General features: G+C 32.8%; 1 long non-coding RNA gene across 1 annotated transcript; it reads right to left on the reverse strand.

Annotated features, from left to right (window-relative positions):
- Positions 1–619: 619 nt before the first annotated feature.
- On the reverse strand, positions 620–10,483 carry LOC123539622 (uncharacterized). Its single transcript, XR_008368886.1, has 3 exons — positions 9,727–10,483; positions 4,394–4,493; positions 620–1,193 (listed from the first exon to the last, which is right to left on the reverse strand). It is a non-coding gene; the product is annotated as an uncharacterized LOC123539622 (long non-coding RNA).
- Positions 10,484–17,061: the final 6,578 nt, after the last annotated feature.

Genomic DNA, 17,061 nt, shown 5'->3' on the forward strand with positions numbered 1-17,061 from the left:
TTAAGCATGTCCGACAGGAAGGCAATAATAAGCTAGATTTATGGCCACCGATCTATCGCTATCAAATAAGGGGCATGCAATGTTCACGACACTTAATTGACGCAACTGGACGGTGAGGGTACGAGTCTAAAAATGTGGTGGAATGGACCTGTCGTGAAGTATTAAAAAAACACTTCAAAACTCTAATTCATGATGAAGCATAAATTATGTCTCCAGGAAAATTCTGAAAAAAATTCATCCTCAAAATGTTCCTGTTACGTCAGGTACTTGCACGAAATGAGCTTAATGATGTTAAGGTATCCAAGACACTGTCCGAGTGGAGCGAAAAGTTTAAATTATCAAATAAAACACAGATTATGTATAACTTCATTATATTAGATTCATCTATTATATCACAAATGTAAAATAATATTCTTGACAACTAATTTAAAATATCATGTACACATTTATATACATGTATCCTCTTGACAAATTTGCACAAAACATACAGAATTTACATTATGGTGGTTTTGTAGTTGTTGTTGTTGTTTGCTCGAATTGAGAAATCTTAAGTTTTCAAACCATAGATATTTTAAGAAAATTAGGCAAACGAAAGGAGAATCCATATGCCGAGTCAGGTTTTGTGTTATATTTCCGGTTAAATGACGTCATGCCTTTACTTCCGGTTTGTCAGACGTGTAGAATTTCCTATGTCAAAATAACTCTAGGTGAAACATTTTTTATAAATCTTGATAATCATTGTACTTATTGTATTATGCTGCTTTCTGAATTCGGATAACAGCAAAATCCAACTTCGGTATCGGTCTATCAACTGATTTATCAATATTTTGTCAAGAAAATGGCAATGTATCAATTACGGAGTCCGCAGAATACCAGTTATAAATCGATAAATATATGATAAATTAAATGGCAATATCGATGCCGTTTACAGAGATGTAAATGCTGACTGAGAGTTCTGTTCTGGTCCGTTCTGTTCTGTTCTGTTCCGTTCTGTTCTAGTTAAATATCCATTAAATGATAGATGGTATTTCATCAGCAAAGGGGAGAATTTCCAATGTCCAAAGACTGACACAATTTGTTAGATTGGGTTCCTTTGGCTTTAAACTGTTGTTGTCTTTTGAATAACACGTATATGAAGCAAAATGCCGTGCTGTATTCTGTTTACCGCAAGGAGACGTATATTTCTCTTCGACCTGAAATATAAATTATTTAATTCGAACACGTATACAAATATGAAATCATCTAGCAAAACATCTCTATTAAAACACACAAACACACACACATTTTGTGCGCACACGCACTGTCGCACACACGTGCAACGCACATACATATAAATGATTATTTTGTTGAATACAATTATTATTCATCAGGTGATTTTATGACACAGACATGTACCTTTTTGTGTTCCAATAGTATTTATCAACAAGTAGGATTAATATTAAATATGATATTTGTATGCAAACAAATACAATGTTAATTTGTAACAGTGCATTCTTTAAAAACATCTGAAACATGATGAAGACTCATGAAGTTCTCATTCTACAAGCAGGTTTTTGTTTGTTTTTGTTTTTGGGTTTTACGCCATTTTTCAACAGTATTTCAGTCATGTAACGTCGGGCAGTTAACCTAACCAGTGTTCCTGGATTTTGTACCAGTACAAACATGTTCTCCGCAAGTAACTGCCAATTTCCCCACATGAATCAGAGGTGGAGGACTAATGATTTCAGACACAATGTCGTTTATCAAATAGTCACGGAGAACATACGCCACGCCCGAGGATCGAACTCGCGACACCGCGATCCGTAGACCGACGCTCTACCTACTGAGCTGGTGGGCGGGTCTTTTACAAGCAGGTAGTTCTACCCTTCTAAACCGGAAGTAATGTTTAAAAGGTGATTAATCAGGAAAACGTGGAATAAAGCAGTGTCGGATATAGGATTTGGTGTTAGAGGGGACGTAAATAAATCGTAGTGTAGAGCAACTTGGGGGGTCTTGGGTCATGCTCCCCCTGAAAATTTTGAAAACAATTGCCCCATCTGGTGCATTCTGTGTGTTCTTAGGTACTTTATCTGGTATTCACAAATCACAGGTTTTGTGACAAAATCAATACAAGTAACATATTAATTAAAGTAATGTTTTATGAATTTTCAGACTAATTCGTTCGTAAGTATCTAGGAATTTCTTAGCCAGATTTCTGAGGATTTTTATGGGGAGGGTTTACCTAGGACTAATTCTGTTTTAAATGTGCAAGCAGAGCGAGCGAGAAAACAATGCATTTTTTTTCACCCAGAACAAAAAAATTACCTATGCGACAGAGAAAAAAAATACATATGAGCCGCACCATGAGAAAACCAACCTAGTGCGTTTGCGACCTGCATGGATCAAGACCAGCCTGCGCATCCCTACAGTCTGGTAAGGATCCAAGCTGTTCGCTTTCAAAGCCTATTGGAATAACAGAAACTGTTAGCGAACATCATGGATCCTGACCAGACTGCAGATGCACAGGCTGGTCTGGATCAATGATGGTCGGAAACGCACTATGTTGGTTTTCTCATGGCGCGGCTCATATTTTATATTTCTAACACAGAACAGAAGACAAATTACGTATTCGAGTGTAGCGAGCAAGAAAAATGCATATTTTTCACCCATGCGAGCAAAGCGAGCGTGAAAAAACAAACTTTTTTTTTTAAATTTTCAGTCAGAACAAAAGACAAATAATGTACGTGAGCGTAGCGAGCGAGAAACGTGTATATTTTTTGCAGTAATTGTACCCAAACAAAAGACAAATTACGTATGCTCCGGCGATTTTAGAGGGGCTGCGCACCGGGTGCGCCCCCTCTGGATCCGCTAGTGTAAAGCCTGGATGAAAACAACCTTATGAATTAAACGTAATCGATGAGTAAATTTATTATAAGAGCAACGTTTCTATTTTTCTTACACGTTATGTCATTCCGAAAAATGTTTTAAAATCAGTATGAAAGCGCGTCTCCAATCGTGGACAAAAGGATTGTGTGAACTAGATCACAACCATCCGAAATCGAAAGTTGAAGATGGTCGAAACTCACTGTGTGTTACGAAGATGGACGAAACGTGTCACGTAACCCAAATTTTTTTCTTATTTTTTTTAAAAAAAAATGATAAAATATTTATACAAAAATATAATATTTTATCATTCAAATAAAGTATTAGTGTATCACACATCTACGAATAAAAAAAATCTGTACAGTATTCGAAAACTGTCACGTGACTTGCTCCATGTCCCACACGCGAAAAAAATTAAGCATACCAATAAAAATTAAGACTTACCCTTAATTTTAAGATTTTGACACTTGTGGCGGAAATTACCATCTTCTTTTTTAGTTTACATCTTGAAGTCGTGCTTTCACCAGCTTGAAAGTAGATGTGCAAGTTTTGTCAATCGTAGTGAAGCACACATACCTGAAACAATCACAATTCATTATTTATCAATACTAATCGCTTATAGTTTCGATTCATTAAATCGGTAATTCCTTTATAAAATTTACGCAAAAACTGATCTTAACAGATGTATGAAATTGTCTACAAACAGACTGTCTAATCGTTCATCATTTCAAAATCTACACTTCTGAAACATTATCAGCAAGATAATTACAGAAACTGAAAACGTGGCAACATCAGAAAGAGAATGTGTTAACTAATGTAACACAGATGAAGTATAAATGCATGCGTTGTACAGAACTTTAAGAGCAGGCCTTTTCGAGAACCGAGCTTTGCGGTAACGCACATGGTGATGGATTTGAAAATATCCGCCGGAAGCTAACAAGGCAAACCTATCGGCGAGAACTTTTTTCTCTGCACAGTCGGAAGAGAGGACGTCATTCTATTGCTCTAAATTATCACTCAAGTTTCTAAATGATCATATTCTTCCGATAAATAAACTTTAGAAAGATACTGGAAATACTGGCATTAATATTCCAAAAGTCAGTATAACGTGGCGAATAGGAAATAGAAATAACTTCACCATGACATCGGTTCTTTGGAAAATTTACAAATTAATTTTTTTTTATGGGGACATTTGGCTGAAAACACGCAAATGCCACAAGTCTGCATTGATACAAGTGCGAAAAACGTCATTAAGAGAATACTAGGGAAGTCTAGAGCGGAAGTAGTGCATATAATTAGTACGTCATCTGACGACACTTTAAGAAAACGTGCATTTATGTACACGATGATAATTGTCGGTAAGGTGTCTGCTTCTGATTACATTTTTTTAAAAAGGCAACTATACATAAGTTCTAACTCAAAAAAATATAGTCTATCGGTTATGCTTAATATAGGTGCTCTGTAGCATTTCACACCTGATCAATAAAAGTGTCAAACCACAAAACAAAATTTAATTTAAAAGCCAACTAACCCTTCATTCCTTTATCGTCCGTGTTATCATCTTAGGTAGCAGTTGGAGCTGTTTGGACATTTTACAAGTCGGCTGAAGATATTCGCATGCACATAGAGATCTGAAAGTAATGAGGGATAAATAAAAAAATGTTATCGTTTTGTTAATTTGCTAAATATGGGTGTTCTGTAGCATTTTATATAAATATGTACCATGTATTAGATACTTCAGTCAATCTTACTGATTGTTCAAGTAGAGCTAGCAGCCGATAGTTTCTGTTTTAAAATTGACTCAAATTTGAGCCACTACATAATGTCATTTGAATTTTTTTCAGAGTTTTACTAATAGCGAGCTCAAAGAATCGAGCTTTACGGTAACGCAAGTATAAATCTTTGTACAGAGAGCTATTGCCCTAGCAACGGGAGACAATTTTCGCGCATGCGCAATCTATGTAGGGCAAAAAGACTTGACCGCACAATATAAATTGCGTTAGAGTTACATTGTATTTCAGTCTATTCGATCAGTAATGAATTTATTTTATAGTAAATATCCACCACAAGATAAAGAAAAATATCTTTGCAAAACCACACCTGGTATACTTTAATGCGTATTACCATTGATGATTTTGGATTAATAAACTATTTTTTGCAGTAATTTTGATCTCGACAAATTTAGGTTAAGAAAAAATAAAAAAAAATGATATTTTCCATGAATTTATAAAGTAATTCTGAAGTTTTTATTTCATTTCCTAACATGATCTCACAGAACTAACCACCTATGGTATAAGCTTACATGATACATGCAATATAATTTAAGATGAAGCTAAAATGAAATGTTCAATTAACAAAGCCCAGTCTTTGATTTTGTTTCCAATTATACTCAAATCGAGATCAATTCATTCCGTATTCAAAAAATATTAATCATCTTATAATTGTTATTTTTTTTATTTCTACTGATTCTTTGAATTCGAAAGTTTTTTTGACAATATCAAAGTAGTTCGGATGGTGAATGCAACGGTTAGATTTAATAGAGAGGGGGGAGGTAGCGGGGAGGGTGTTCTACACTTACATTCTTTATCTGTGTTAACCCTTGCCCTGCTAAATTTTCTATAATGATCTTCTCCATCTTTCAATTGGGACAGTACCATTAACTATTAAAAGTGGTGCTTACCAAAAGATACTGACTGAATGGCGAATAGTGCCGATCATGATCAGACTGCACGGATGTGATAAATATAAATATCCATAAAGTTCCAAAGTATACAAAGTACATTTATATAAATTCTGATAGATTTTAAAATACTAGATATCGCGTGAAATGTTTATTACAGCTCCGCCACATGATATGTAAGCCGTACAATGAAAACAACAACATAGTGGCTTTCCGACCAGCATGGCTCCAGACCACGCGGATGCGCAGGCCGGTCTGGATGTTGGTTTTCCCATGGCGCGGTTCAATATTATTAATCCGAGTGCGTTTTTATGACATTGTCACATCAAAGTAATCTTATATGCTTCAGTAAATTTTATGATCGCCGTGACGTCACGCGTTAACATCTGTTTATCTGGTGGTTGGCAAAACAAATGATTTTAACACCGTTTGCGTATTGAATCAGAATTTTTAATTTTTAATAGAACAGAACAGAACAGAACAGATATTTTATTTGACTTGTACCACAGGCACATCATCATAAAACAAATTTACAAATACAATACATATAATAAAGTCACATTTCAACAAGTGTAGATTATAATTATAATAATATTGCTCTAAACTTCTGAGAGGATGGGCTGCTATATATAAGTAACAGATGTTCTCAAAGTCATAGCGTGTTTAATATATTTTGCTAAGTTTGATAAAATTGCTTTCTTATCAGTTCTTAATAGTTTAATGAATTTAAAACATGCTCGCGTCTAATATAGTAATATTTCTTAATATTACAATTTTCTCAAATCAGAGTAAACATGGGCAAATCAAAATGAAATGATATTCGTCCTCAATGTCATGCTTATCTCAATATATACAATAACGCTGATTTCTCTCGCTTCTCATTATACCATACCGGCCTGTTTGAATTCTCAGAGAGTGAGAGGAAGCCTTATTTTTGGTTAAATAACTTCTTAGATTACTAGGTAAGATGTCCAAGTAGTTTTCATACTCAAAAACACATTTACATTATTGTATAATTCTAAAACAGAACTATTTTGACTTGCCAACATACCCAGCTTGGACAAAGCAATCAATCACACGTTGTTTAAAATATGAAACAAATTTCTTATCACATACAGTATCGGGTGATTCCCAAACATACGTAAAACCATAATCCGATAATATGTTTTTTAACTTTGACAACCAGTTAATCTTACCAACCAAACAGTCATTATATGCAAGTCTATATACATGCTGCAATATTATGTTATCAGTGTTTACTAATTTAAACCAATATTTAATAATCTTAACGTATCTCATAATATAAAGGGGATATCGTGCAAGTTCCCCATATACGGCATTTGTACATGTAGTTGTCTTAACCTTTAATATCCTTTTACAGAATTTTAAATGTATTCTCTCAATTTCCTTTGATTTGCTAAACCCCATATTTTGATGCGTAACTTAAAATGATCCAACGAATGAATCAAACAACTGACACAAAAGTTTAGGTTTTAACTGGTATTTATTACAATTAACAAGTAATAAATTTAAGGCCTTTAATGCTTTTCCACAAGGTGCTCTTGGTTAAGTACAAAGCTACCTGTATTGTTGAATATAGTACCCAAATGATTAAAATCATTCAAAATTTCAAGTTTATTACCGTTGTAATAAAATTCCTCATTTTGGCAATAAACACCCCGTTTTCTAAATACCACAACTTTTGTTTATCGGTATTTACTTCCAAACTCCATTTTTTACAATAATTATTTAATAAATCTAAAGTTTGATTCAATTCTTCAGGAGAATTACCTAAAATAACCATATCATCTGCAAACAGAAGTAAAATAAGTACAAATATCATCTATAGTGAGACCACAACTTATATTTTGTTGAAGTAAATAATTCAAGGTCTTCTACAAGAGGGAAAATATAGGTGTGAAATTACCTCCCCTTGTCTCAAGCCAACTGCATATTCGAAGAAATCTGAGTAGGTACTACACAATCTAACACAAGACTTGACTTTTTCATACATATCTTTACAATGCGGAGCATTTTACCTCTAATTCCACTCTTATACAACTTTAACCAAAGAGCATTTCTATATTACTATCATAAGCACTTTTTAAAATCAATAAAGACACAATAAAGGCGTTTGTTTTCATTGATATACTTCTGAACTAAAGTTAACAGAATAAACAATGCATCAACTGTCGATTTACCTTTTCTTAAACCAAACTGTGCATCAGATATAAGATTATTTTTTTCACAGTATGTCATTATCCTTTTATTTAAAATTTGTTGTAAATAATTTCGACAAGCAGCTACTAATGTAATTCCTCTGTAATTATTGACATCGCTTTTATTGCCCTTTTTATGTAATGGTACAATTACGCCTTCAGTCCATATTTCAGGAAAATGTCCGCTATCTAAAATATAATTGATATATCACATAAATGTGACGACAAAATATCATAGATTCTAAGAAATATTCATTCAATAACAAATCAATACCAGGTGATTTACCCCTCTTTAATGTCTTAACAGAATCCAATATTTCATTTACAGTTATAGGTCTATCTAGAAACTCATCAGATCCACTCAAATCATTGAAATCATAATTTGTTGAAAAACATTCTGCTTCTTCATTTTTTGCCTTAAATATGTCATCTCCAAGTTGTGAAAAATATTTCAAAAAAGTGTCTAAACTTATATTATGCTGAGATTTACTTTTACTGGTAAAATACTTCCAAACTCCTTCGGATTGAATGTCGTAAATTTTCAATACGGGCTATATTTTTCATTCGTATTTTCTTCGCTTCTGCTTAACAATCCTTTTATACTCATTTTTCAAATAGAAAATTGATCCCTATTATAATTTGTTTTATTCCTATTGTAGCTATTCAATGCATTAACATATACTTGTCTCGCTTGTATGCATTCATAATCAAACCAGTCTTTATTTTTAGAAATAGATACATCAATAAATTTTCGAGTTTTGTGACTTGTATTGTTTTTTGCTAAACAAAGGATCGGCAACATCATGTATAATAGAGGTAATCCGTTGATTAATACTATCAATGCATGTACTATCATTTAAATCAACATCTCTTGTCAACGTATTTAATTCCGTCAGTTTCGATATAAGGCCAGACCGAAAATCATTTCTCAAATCTTGTGACCATGTGTGTTTAACATAAGTCTCATTTTCTTCCGTATAATTATCATGACATAAAACGTTACAAAATAACGAGAACGTTAACGGACAATGATCACTCCATTCGTTAAAATCATGTACCGTAAATTCCTTTATATTCATAAAATTACATTCATTTGTTAACAGATAATCTATAACTGACTTTTTTAATAACTTTTTTGCTCATTTATGGATTTTCAAAATTCAAAAAGATTTGAAATACTAACAATCTTCATATTTTTGTATCCAAATATCTTTTTTCAATGAATAACCGTTTTAAATGACATATAATTTTAAAAGCGGCGTAGTGATTTTCACAACCTTTAGAAAAACAGTGTAAGTTAAGCGTTCATAATTAATCCATTTTATTTGGAAATAACAATTAAAAGTAATCAATAAATTGCTTGTTTTATAACCTTTCCATTGATCAAAAAATTATTTATGTAATTTGTGTTTTAAGAAAGTTTAGACCGTTAGAAAAACATCACTGTTTACAAAAAACATGGACGGTCGGCTTCTGCCCACCCGATCACTGTCTTATCAGTTCTAAAAATAGAATTTGTATACAAACACGATCTCTCCTATTAGGGGACACAATTCTTCGAAATTTTTATAATGTTATAGGGTCTTGATTACGAAGGAGTGACCTATGCTTTATCATGTCAATTGCATAATGTTACGATAATGATTTCCGGTATATTACTTAAAACAGTAACTTCAGTGACATGAAGCCGCAACCCCTATGTATGTAGATGTCATTCAAGTCGGAGAAAAATATATACAACAACTATTTGAAGTTGTTGATAAAATAGATAAAATGAAAGAAAATATGTGAATACGGTAACGTTCTCGCGAATTCTTTTGAGTAGTGAATAGTTTCTGTGTTACATATAAATGACATGTATATTATTTTTTAGCTAAATCTGATTTCTTTGAGCTCGCTTTGAGACTTCGTCTTATTTCATATTATTCACTCTAGACCACCGTACCACACGTTTATGGTACTTACCATAATATAAAGATTTTGACCCTTGCAAGTCGCATCTGTGTCCGGAAATAACGTTTACCATCTGTTTTACACCACATTATCTTGTAGACGTGCCTTCACCGTCCCGACATCAGGCGTCTTTATGAACCGACATACCTGAAATCATCACATTTTATCATGAACTTAAAATCATTTACTCACTGTTCGAATGCAATAAATTGATACATTTTGTCAAAAAGAAAGACAAAAAAAAAATTAAACAAACACATACACACACACAGTCTAGTAAGTCGTAAAGTATGAATGTGCGCATGTCCAACCAGAAGCAAACGTAAGAATTTACGATAACCAAAATGAGTTTGTTTATTTATTTTTGTGGATTCTCTTAATTGATACCGCCGAAATAATGAATAAATGACCTCAGAAACGCCACAAGACATTGTTGCGTTACAATGCCGCCACAGACGCACCAACGTTATTATGTTTATCAACCAAACAAAATTAAGCAGAATTTATAGATTTCATCTTGAAATCATGTGATTTGAGCATTGACTATTTTTAATTCATAAGCTAACTTTTAACAGTTTAAACGGCAAATACTTCATTTAACTTATAAAGAAAATGACATTGAAGCCGTCGAAAACCCCGTTACCATAATTATATAAAAATGTAGGTGTTTAAAAGTGAAAGAAAATGCGTTACAATGGAAACACCTAGCCACGCTACATGTAATAGAATTATCAAATTCGCAGACTTCGGAGTGTCAAACATAAGACTGATGAAAAGGGTTACGCCAGGTGATTGCGTTAATCTAATATTTTTCTCATCTTTCATTAAGAAATACCTTAGAGGGTTATGTACTTCAAACTGGAGAAAGATTTTACTTGAGAGGCAAAAAAAAAAAAGAAGAAAAAAAAAACGTGCAATTTTAACAGCTAAACAATTTAATTACACGGAAGTACAATGAATTGCTATGATTCTATTATTATGAATCTACCATTTTGACAAGATATATCATTTATCTTTTAAAAAATACATATACATGTAAATATTCATGTATATTCAGTGTGTATTTATAAATTATTCTTTCAAAGCAATAACGAAATCAACTAAACATGTGCGGCGGCAGAAAAATAGAAGCTTTAAAAGTATCATTAAAGCAACCCCCTAACACTTCTGGTGAATGTTTTTCAACATGTTCATTTCTAACACAGGCACGTGTCCAGGTGGGGGGCCAGGGGGCCCGCCCCCCCCCCCCCCCCCCCCAGCTGGCTGGCTAGTTACGATTTTTATTACTATGGGCCCGTCAATTAACAAATTTATACACCATCGCAACTGGCTTGATTTGACAGCAATACACAGGCTAAAGAGCCATAAAACCGTGTCCGGTAGTGGAAATTAGCCCCAGGCATGTCACAGATAAAAGTTTATCTGTGCATGCTTCATTGACCGCTTGATCGGTACTTGATTGGGTAGTGGAGAAACTATTATGTTTTTTACTCTTTGGAAGTGTTATAAAATGATCATTACATTGTTGGTTTTGTTAAGTAAATCATAAAATGAATATGAAAATTAAAACATTATGATGGTTGTATTTTGTTTTTACATTAAGGCACATTCCCCAAATTTATTAAATTTATAGATATTTATCCTATCTTTTTATTTTACAACAATTATGAATTTGAAACTACTGTATCAATTTTACTCTTTTGGGTCCAATAACCTTTCTTAAAAACTCTCATAGTTTTAAAAGTAGTTTCTCAGTAAATCTTACAAAACGCATCTAAAACTCGTTACTTATGAGGGCTTTCATACATAAAAATATCATTTAATATGTGCTGTGATGTTATAGTTTGTACAGTCAAAGAAGTATAAAATACACATCTATTTATTTTTATAGATCTTTGGTACAGTTAAGAGTTCATTGTCATTTGAAATCTGTGATGTAAATAGTAATTGTCATAATACTTCGTTTGATTTGTTGGGAATCTAAAAACATTTGGCCATTTTGCAAATAGGATACCCTTAATAATTAGACTAGCCACTAGACTGATAATTACGATATTTCTATGATTTTTTTCTTTTTTATGTTCATAGAGACAAAAGCCAGTCTATTCTAGAGATTTTCTAAGAGGACTGATGTTAAAATTGTAATATTGGACTTGTATATAGACTGGCTCAGTTCACTACATGAAATCTAAAATGTGGGGAAAAAATCATCATAGTATAGGAGCTAGTTACTTAATAATCATCTTAAAACTTCAACATTTTTTCAAACTGGGTATCATACAGAAAAAAAGTCCATACACTGTGACTGTACAATCATATACATACATTGAAAAGGCTTGATGAAATTATTAAAAAGTAGACTTTTCCTTAAATATATAATACATTCATGCATCCTTAAAGGTGTTTCGGGTAGCAGGAAAATGCATCTATTCATGTGCCATATCAAAAAATTTTCACAATCGGGAGGGGATAGCCCTCCCGAACCCACCCCAGCTTGGGCCCCCCCCCCCCCACACCCCCGCCAGCAAACAAATCCTGCACACGGGCCTGCTAACATGTTTGTGAAAATAATAGATATTTATTTGTAAAATGTCTGCATTATTTCAAGAGCTGCAACGGGTTAACTACCTTCTTCACAATATATTTTTGGTTATATGTAAGTATGCATATTCAGAGTGCTCATTTTTTACTGGTTTTAGAGACAAATTATTTTCGCATAAAATATGTCGGGTAGTACTTTTGCTACAAGCACTCTTGTTTATGTACTACATTTAAACCAAATAGATTACACATGACTCCTTGCATTAAATCGTCGGTGCATAGTTTGTGTTATGACCGGTCTATAGTTCAACATTAAAATTTGAATCTTTCTTTCTGATCAATGGTGCTCGGGCAATTAGTTTTGACTACTTACTTGGTATAAACATATTTTATTCCCAAAACAAGCTATATTCATGATTCAGTTTCGATCGTTAAAATATTAGTACGAAACACATTTTATCGTGAAGCCCGTGGATTTCAATGTGTAATTTAAAACATAAATCAATAAAAAGCTAAAAATGAAAATTAAAAATGTTTTCGCTAATGGGCTCGAACCAGCAATTTCCCGCATATTAGCCACTGAGCCACAAATACGAACGACGAGTATGGGTTTCACTTGCAATACTTATTATGATATTTAGACATTTAACTAAAATTTATTTCCGTAAAACATACGGACAGCACCGAAGTTGGGCCGAATATTAAGATATCGAACGCAATCACATTTGACGGGTTAAAAAATAGCACAACAGACGATAAACTGTAAATGTTAAAGTTAAATATAATACAATGTCTGTTCTGTACTTTTTTAACCCTGTTTCTCCGTTCTGCTTCGTTTTTAAAGTTTCTCAAAATACATGTATATAATATGCAACAAACGGTTAAAAACTACAAACCTGAATAAAGTCCTTAATCAGACGGCTGTATGTTCTCTCGCACTAATCCAATTTAAGGTCACTTACGTCGTGACAGCGGGGGATTTATGACCTGACGGATCCATTGCAATCGGACTGGTGTTAAATGAGCTATAATATATGACATTTTTATTACATTGTTATGTCACATGATAGATTAGGTTTTAAAGTCTCTTTAGACTCTTATCTAATTATGTGTTACGGTATAAGGAATGTTTGTTTGTTTCTTAATCAGTCTAAATAGAAAATTTCTCATAGTTGTTGACATCAGATGCAATATTTTCGCTAACACGCTTGTAAATATGAAAAGAAGTAAAAACATGTTTGAAATTCGATCGTACTTATTTTCTTTTCATGTTTTAAATGTGTGTTGTTGTTTTTTTTTTTTTTTTTTGTTTTTTTTTGTATTTATTTTATTTGATTACTCAGCGTGATTACGCATTTAGTTTTTCATTTTTTTTGGTCATATTGTAAAGCAAGTTGTACAACTTACATTATCACTCTCGACACCTCATTCTGACTGAATCCACCGCCAAGGAGGTATGTTATAGATGAGGCCAGTTTCCCTTTAATTGCTGGTAGCGCCAAGCAAGGGAACTACTGGTGCCATTTCACGTCTTTGGTATGACGTGGCCGGGGGATCGAACCCTCTACAGTATCATACGATATATACCGAATGAGATATACTAGCGAAGGATTAAGAAATGTTTCTTCCGACACGTGCACAGAGCGTCTGACTTCGGATTTTTGGAAGAATACGCCTTTTCCTTGTGCGTATAGCGTCCACATAATTGTCCGACCGCAATGTCTTGCACATCAGTTCAAGCATGGGCAGTATTTTTTTATTACAAAATCTACCTTAAGTCCGATTGTGGCAGTGCCTTGATTCATATTATTTTTTATATTTTCTTTATATTTGAATACCATGGAGCGAAATTCAAATTCTATTTGCTTTTGCAGACTTTACTGATTAATATTTTTCGGGAAATTCCACATTTTTTTTTTTTTATATTTTCATACTCTTCAGAATTCAAGTTTGGTCCTGTGGCAGTAAAGACGAAAATCATTTTGTTTAGAACAGTGAACGTTATATGCCTGATATTAAAGTCACCCGTTGTATTTCAGTAAATTACTAAATAAAAATATACAATAATGTTATGTAATAAATTTATTTCACTAATCTTGCACCGATCAGACACTCTTACCGCTCTTGTTCTTTTATTATCATTTATGTCTGTATATTTCTTTGCTCATATTTATAGCATATATTTGAGAATGATAATATTTGAGTAGTTTCAGAAGTTATCTCATACGAACGAAATACTGGGACAAGCTTCTAGAGAGTGAATATAACTTGCACAGTAAATCGCGAGTTTGTACGTTGGTCTTGTAGGAATTGAGACTGAGAATAATAATAATATATAATAATAATAATAATAATAATAAAAGCACACCAACGCACGTTAGAGCATATATTACGTCCCTCTTATGCAAAGTAATTCACGAACAATTTTAGTCAATGTTATTCTGGTGGTCTTTGTAAAATAACGGGAAATTTTATATATTTTACAACGAATCAGATTTTACATCTGAAAGTTCGTTATAACTGCCATTTAATTTATGTTTCTTTTTTATAATTCAAGGAACGAAATGAAGACGACACCGAAACACAGTTAAATTTACATTTTTGCGGAAATTAAATAACGACCTCCCTTCTTAAGTATGTTCGCAATAAGCACATCTATAACAGACGGACTTTAGAAAATAAGCAAGGATCCAAACAATTTTAAAAGCAATAAACTTCTGACACACTGTATATATCTTTAAATAATCTGACCGCAGTATTTGTGTTAAAACGTATAACTGTTTCTTTTCTTTCCTTTTTTTTCCTTAAGGAAAGCTGGTATATAATAATACCAACATAACATGAGCAACAAAATATTACTCCGGGTTTTTGATTATAATAATTAATTTTTTATATTTTCCCAAATTTGCATATCTGATCCATTCTAATATGACAATTTCGTCTTGGTATACCAAAAACATTTCGCTCAAATATTTCAATAATTCCTGGATAAATATTACATAATATTGATGTTTATTCTTATATTTATAATTGCGCATTATTCTATATAAATTTACTTACCGACAACATAACCTAGACAATAAACAAGCTCATTTCGAAAATTTCTGTCAAAAGATATTCTTTTATTGTTGAAACAACGCACAAGTATAAGAGGGTCTATTTTACATATTACGTCATGCCTGTAGGTGTGACTTATCTTTCTCCCTTGTATCTGATGGCTGAAATAGAGGACCCTTTTAACTTTGTGCAAATGATGGGAGTGGTATAATATAACGGATCAAGCTGTGTTTTATTGGCGTTGAACCAATATCGTTTAATTATGTTTTCTACAATCTAAATGTTGATGAGACAGCTGTAATATTACATTTTAAGGGATTCTGGAATTATTTACGGCGTCAAACGCTTGGAGATGTTATATCTTTAGTAAATAGTAAAATAGTAATGTTGCCGTTTTTATGATTTATTTACTCACTGTTGTATCATGAATTATTAAAAATAATTTCCATATTCAAGGAGAACAGTTTGCAGAATGAAACACATATTCACAAATACATCAAAACATAGCTGACCGAAAAAAAGTCAGTTTCTGTTTGTAAATGTGAATGCATGAAATGCAAAGCAAACATTCTGTAGGCACTGTTTCAGGTAACTCGATGTAACTGACTGTTCTTCTTGCCTACCTCGACCTCTACTCTCCCGTCCCTATGTACTCCGTGAACTTATTTTTTCATAAAAAGAGTAACAATATTCAAAAGGAGGTCAACTCAATTTTAAGCCTCTCAAAATGTTGAAATATACAGTTTTACCCTTACTATGCTAAATTGCTATAATAAACTTGTCCCAATTTCAATTTGGACGGTACTATTCACTGTTACAAGGGAACGCTGACTGAACTGCGAACAGTGCAGATCTTGATCAAACTGCACTGGTGTGCAGGCTGATCGTGATCTACACTGGTCACAAAGGCAGAATCAGCCGTGTCCAGCATTATATAAGTTAAGATATATGATATATAGTTTTTCTTGTTATCGGAGTAATGAAATTAAACTTTAGTTTATTGGTATGTTTTAAAAAATTCTGAATACGTTGAAAACATAAACGTAAGGTTGTGTAAATAAGACAGGATTTAGAAAGCGAAATATTCTATTTGCCGTGATGTTATATTTTATTACGTCGTATATTGGTCGGTGCTACACAGTCGGCCTGGTGTCGTATGATCACTAGGTAAGGAACGCTCATTACGTAATATCCCACAGTCACTGCGCAAGTGAAAGATAATTATCTAAAGAGAAATAAAAGATTTTGACGTATTTAAAGTTTCCGGCTCATATTCCTTTCAAGAAACTAAGTTACGACTGTGATTGAAAAGGAAATAAATTATGTTGAAATGAAAACAGATTATATTAAATCAATAGTAAATAATTATCTGCTCATCTGATACCCGGTCCCATTTTAACTTGATAAATAATACTATTGTAAATGAAATAAATAAATAAATAGTTGTTCGCGGCGTTGACTTGTCTCGTTTTTTTTTTGTGCTGCACAAATATTCTGTTTTGATGAATGCGAAGCAGTAACATAGAACATGGAGCTATGATATTTTTCAATCTTCTCTCCAACAAAACTATGGATTTCTTCTTTCTCTCGCTTAACAAACATTATTCACATTCAAAGTACATATATATATATAAATATAAGACATAATATTCGATAGCATTTTGGGGCGATTAATCCAAATACTAGTACAATAAGGATTTATCTGAATCATATCAATATTATCATAAATCTTTTTTTTTTTTTTTTTTT

This window comes from Mercenaria mercenaria, unplaced genomic scaffold (assembly GCF_021730395.1).
Source record: "Mercenaria mercenaria strain notata unplaced genomic scaffold, MADL_Memer_1 contig_1698, whole genome shotgun sequence".
NCBI lineage: Eukaryota > Metazoa > Mollusca > Bivalvia > Venerida > Veneridae > Mercenaria > Mercenaria mercenaria.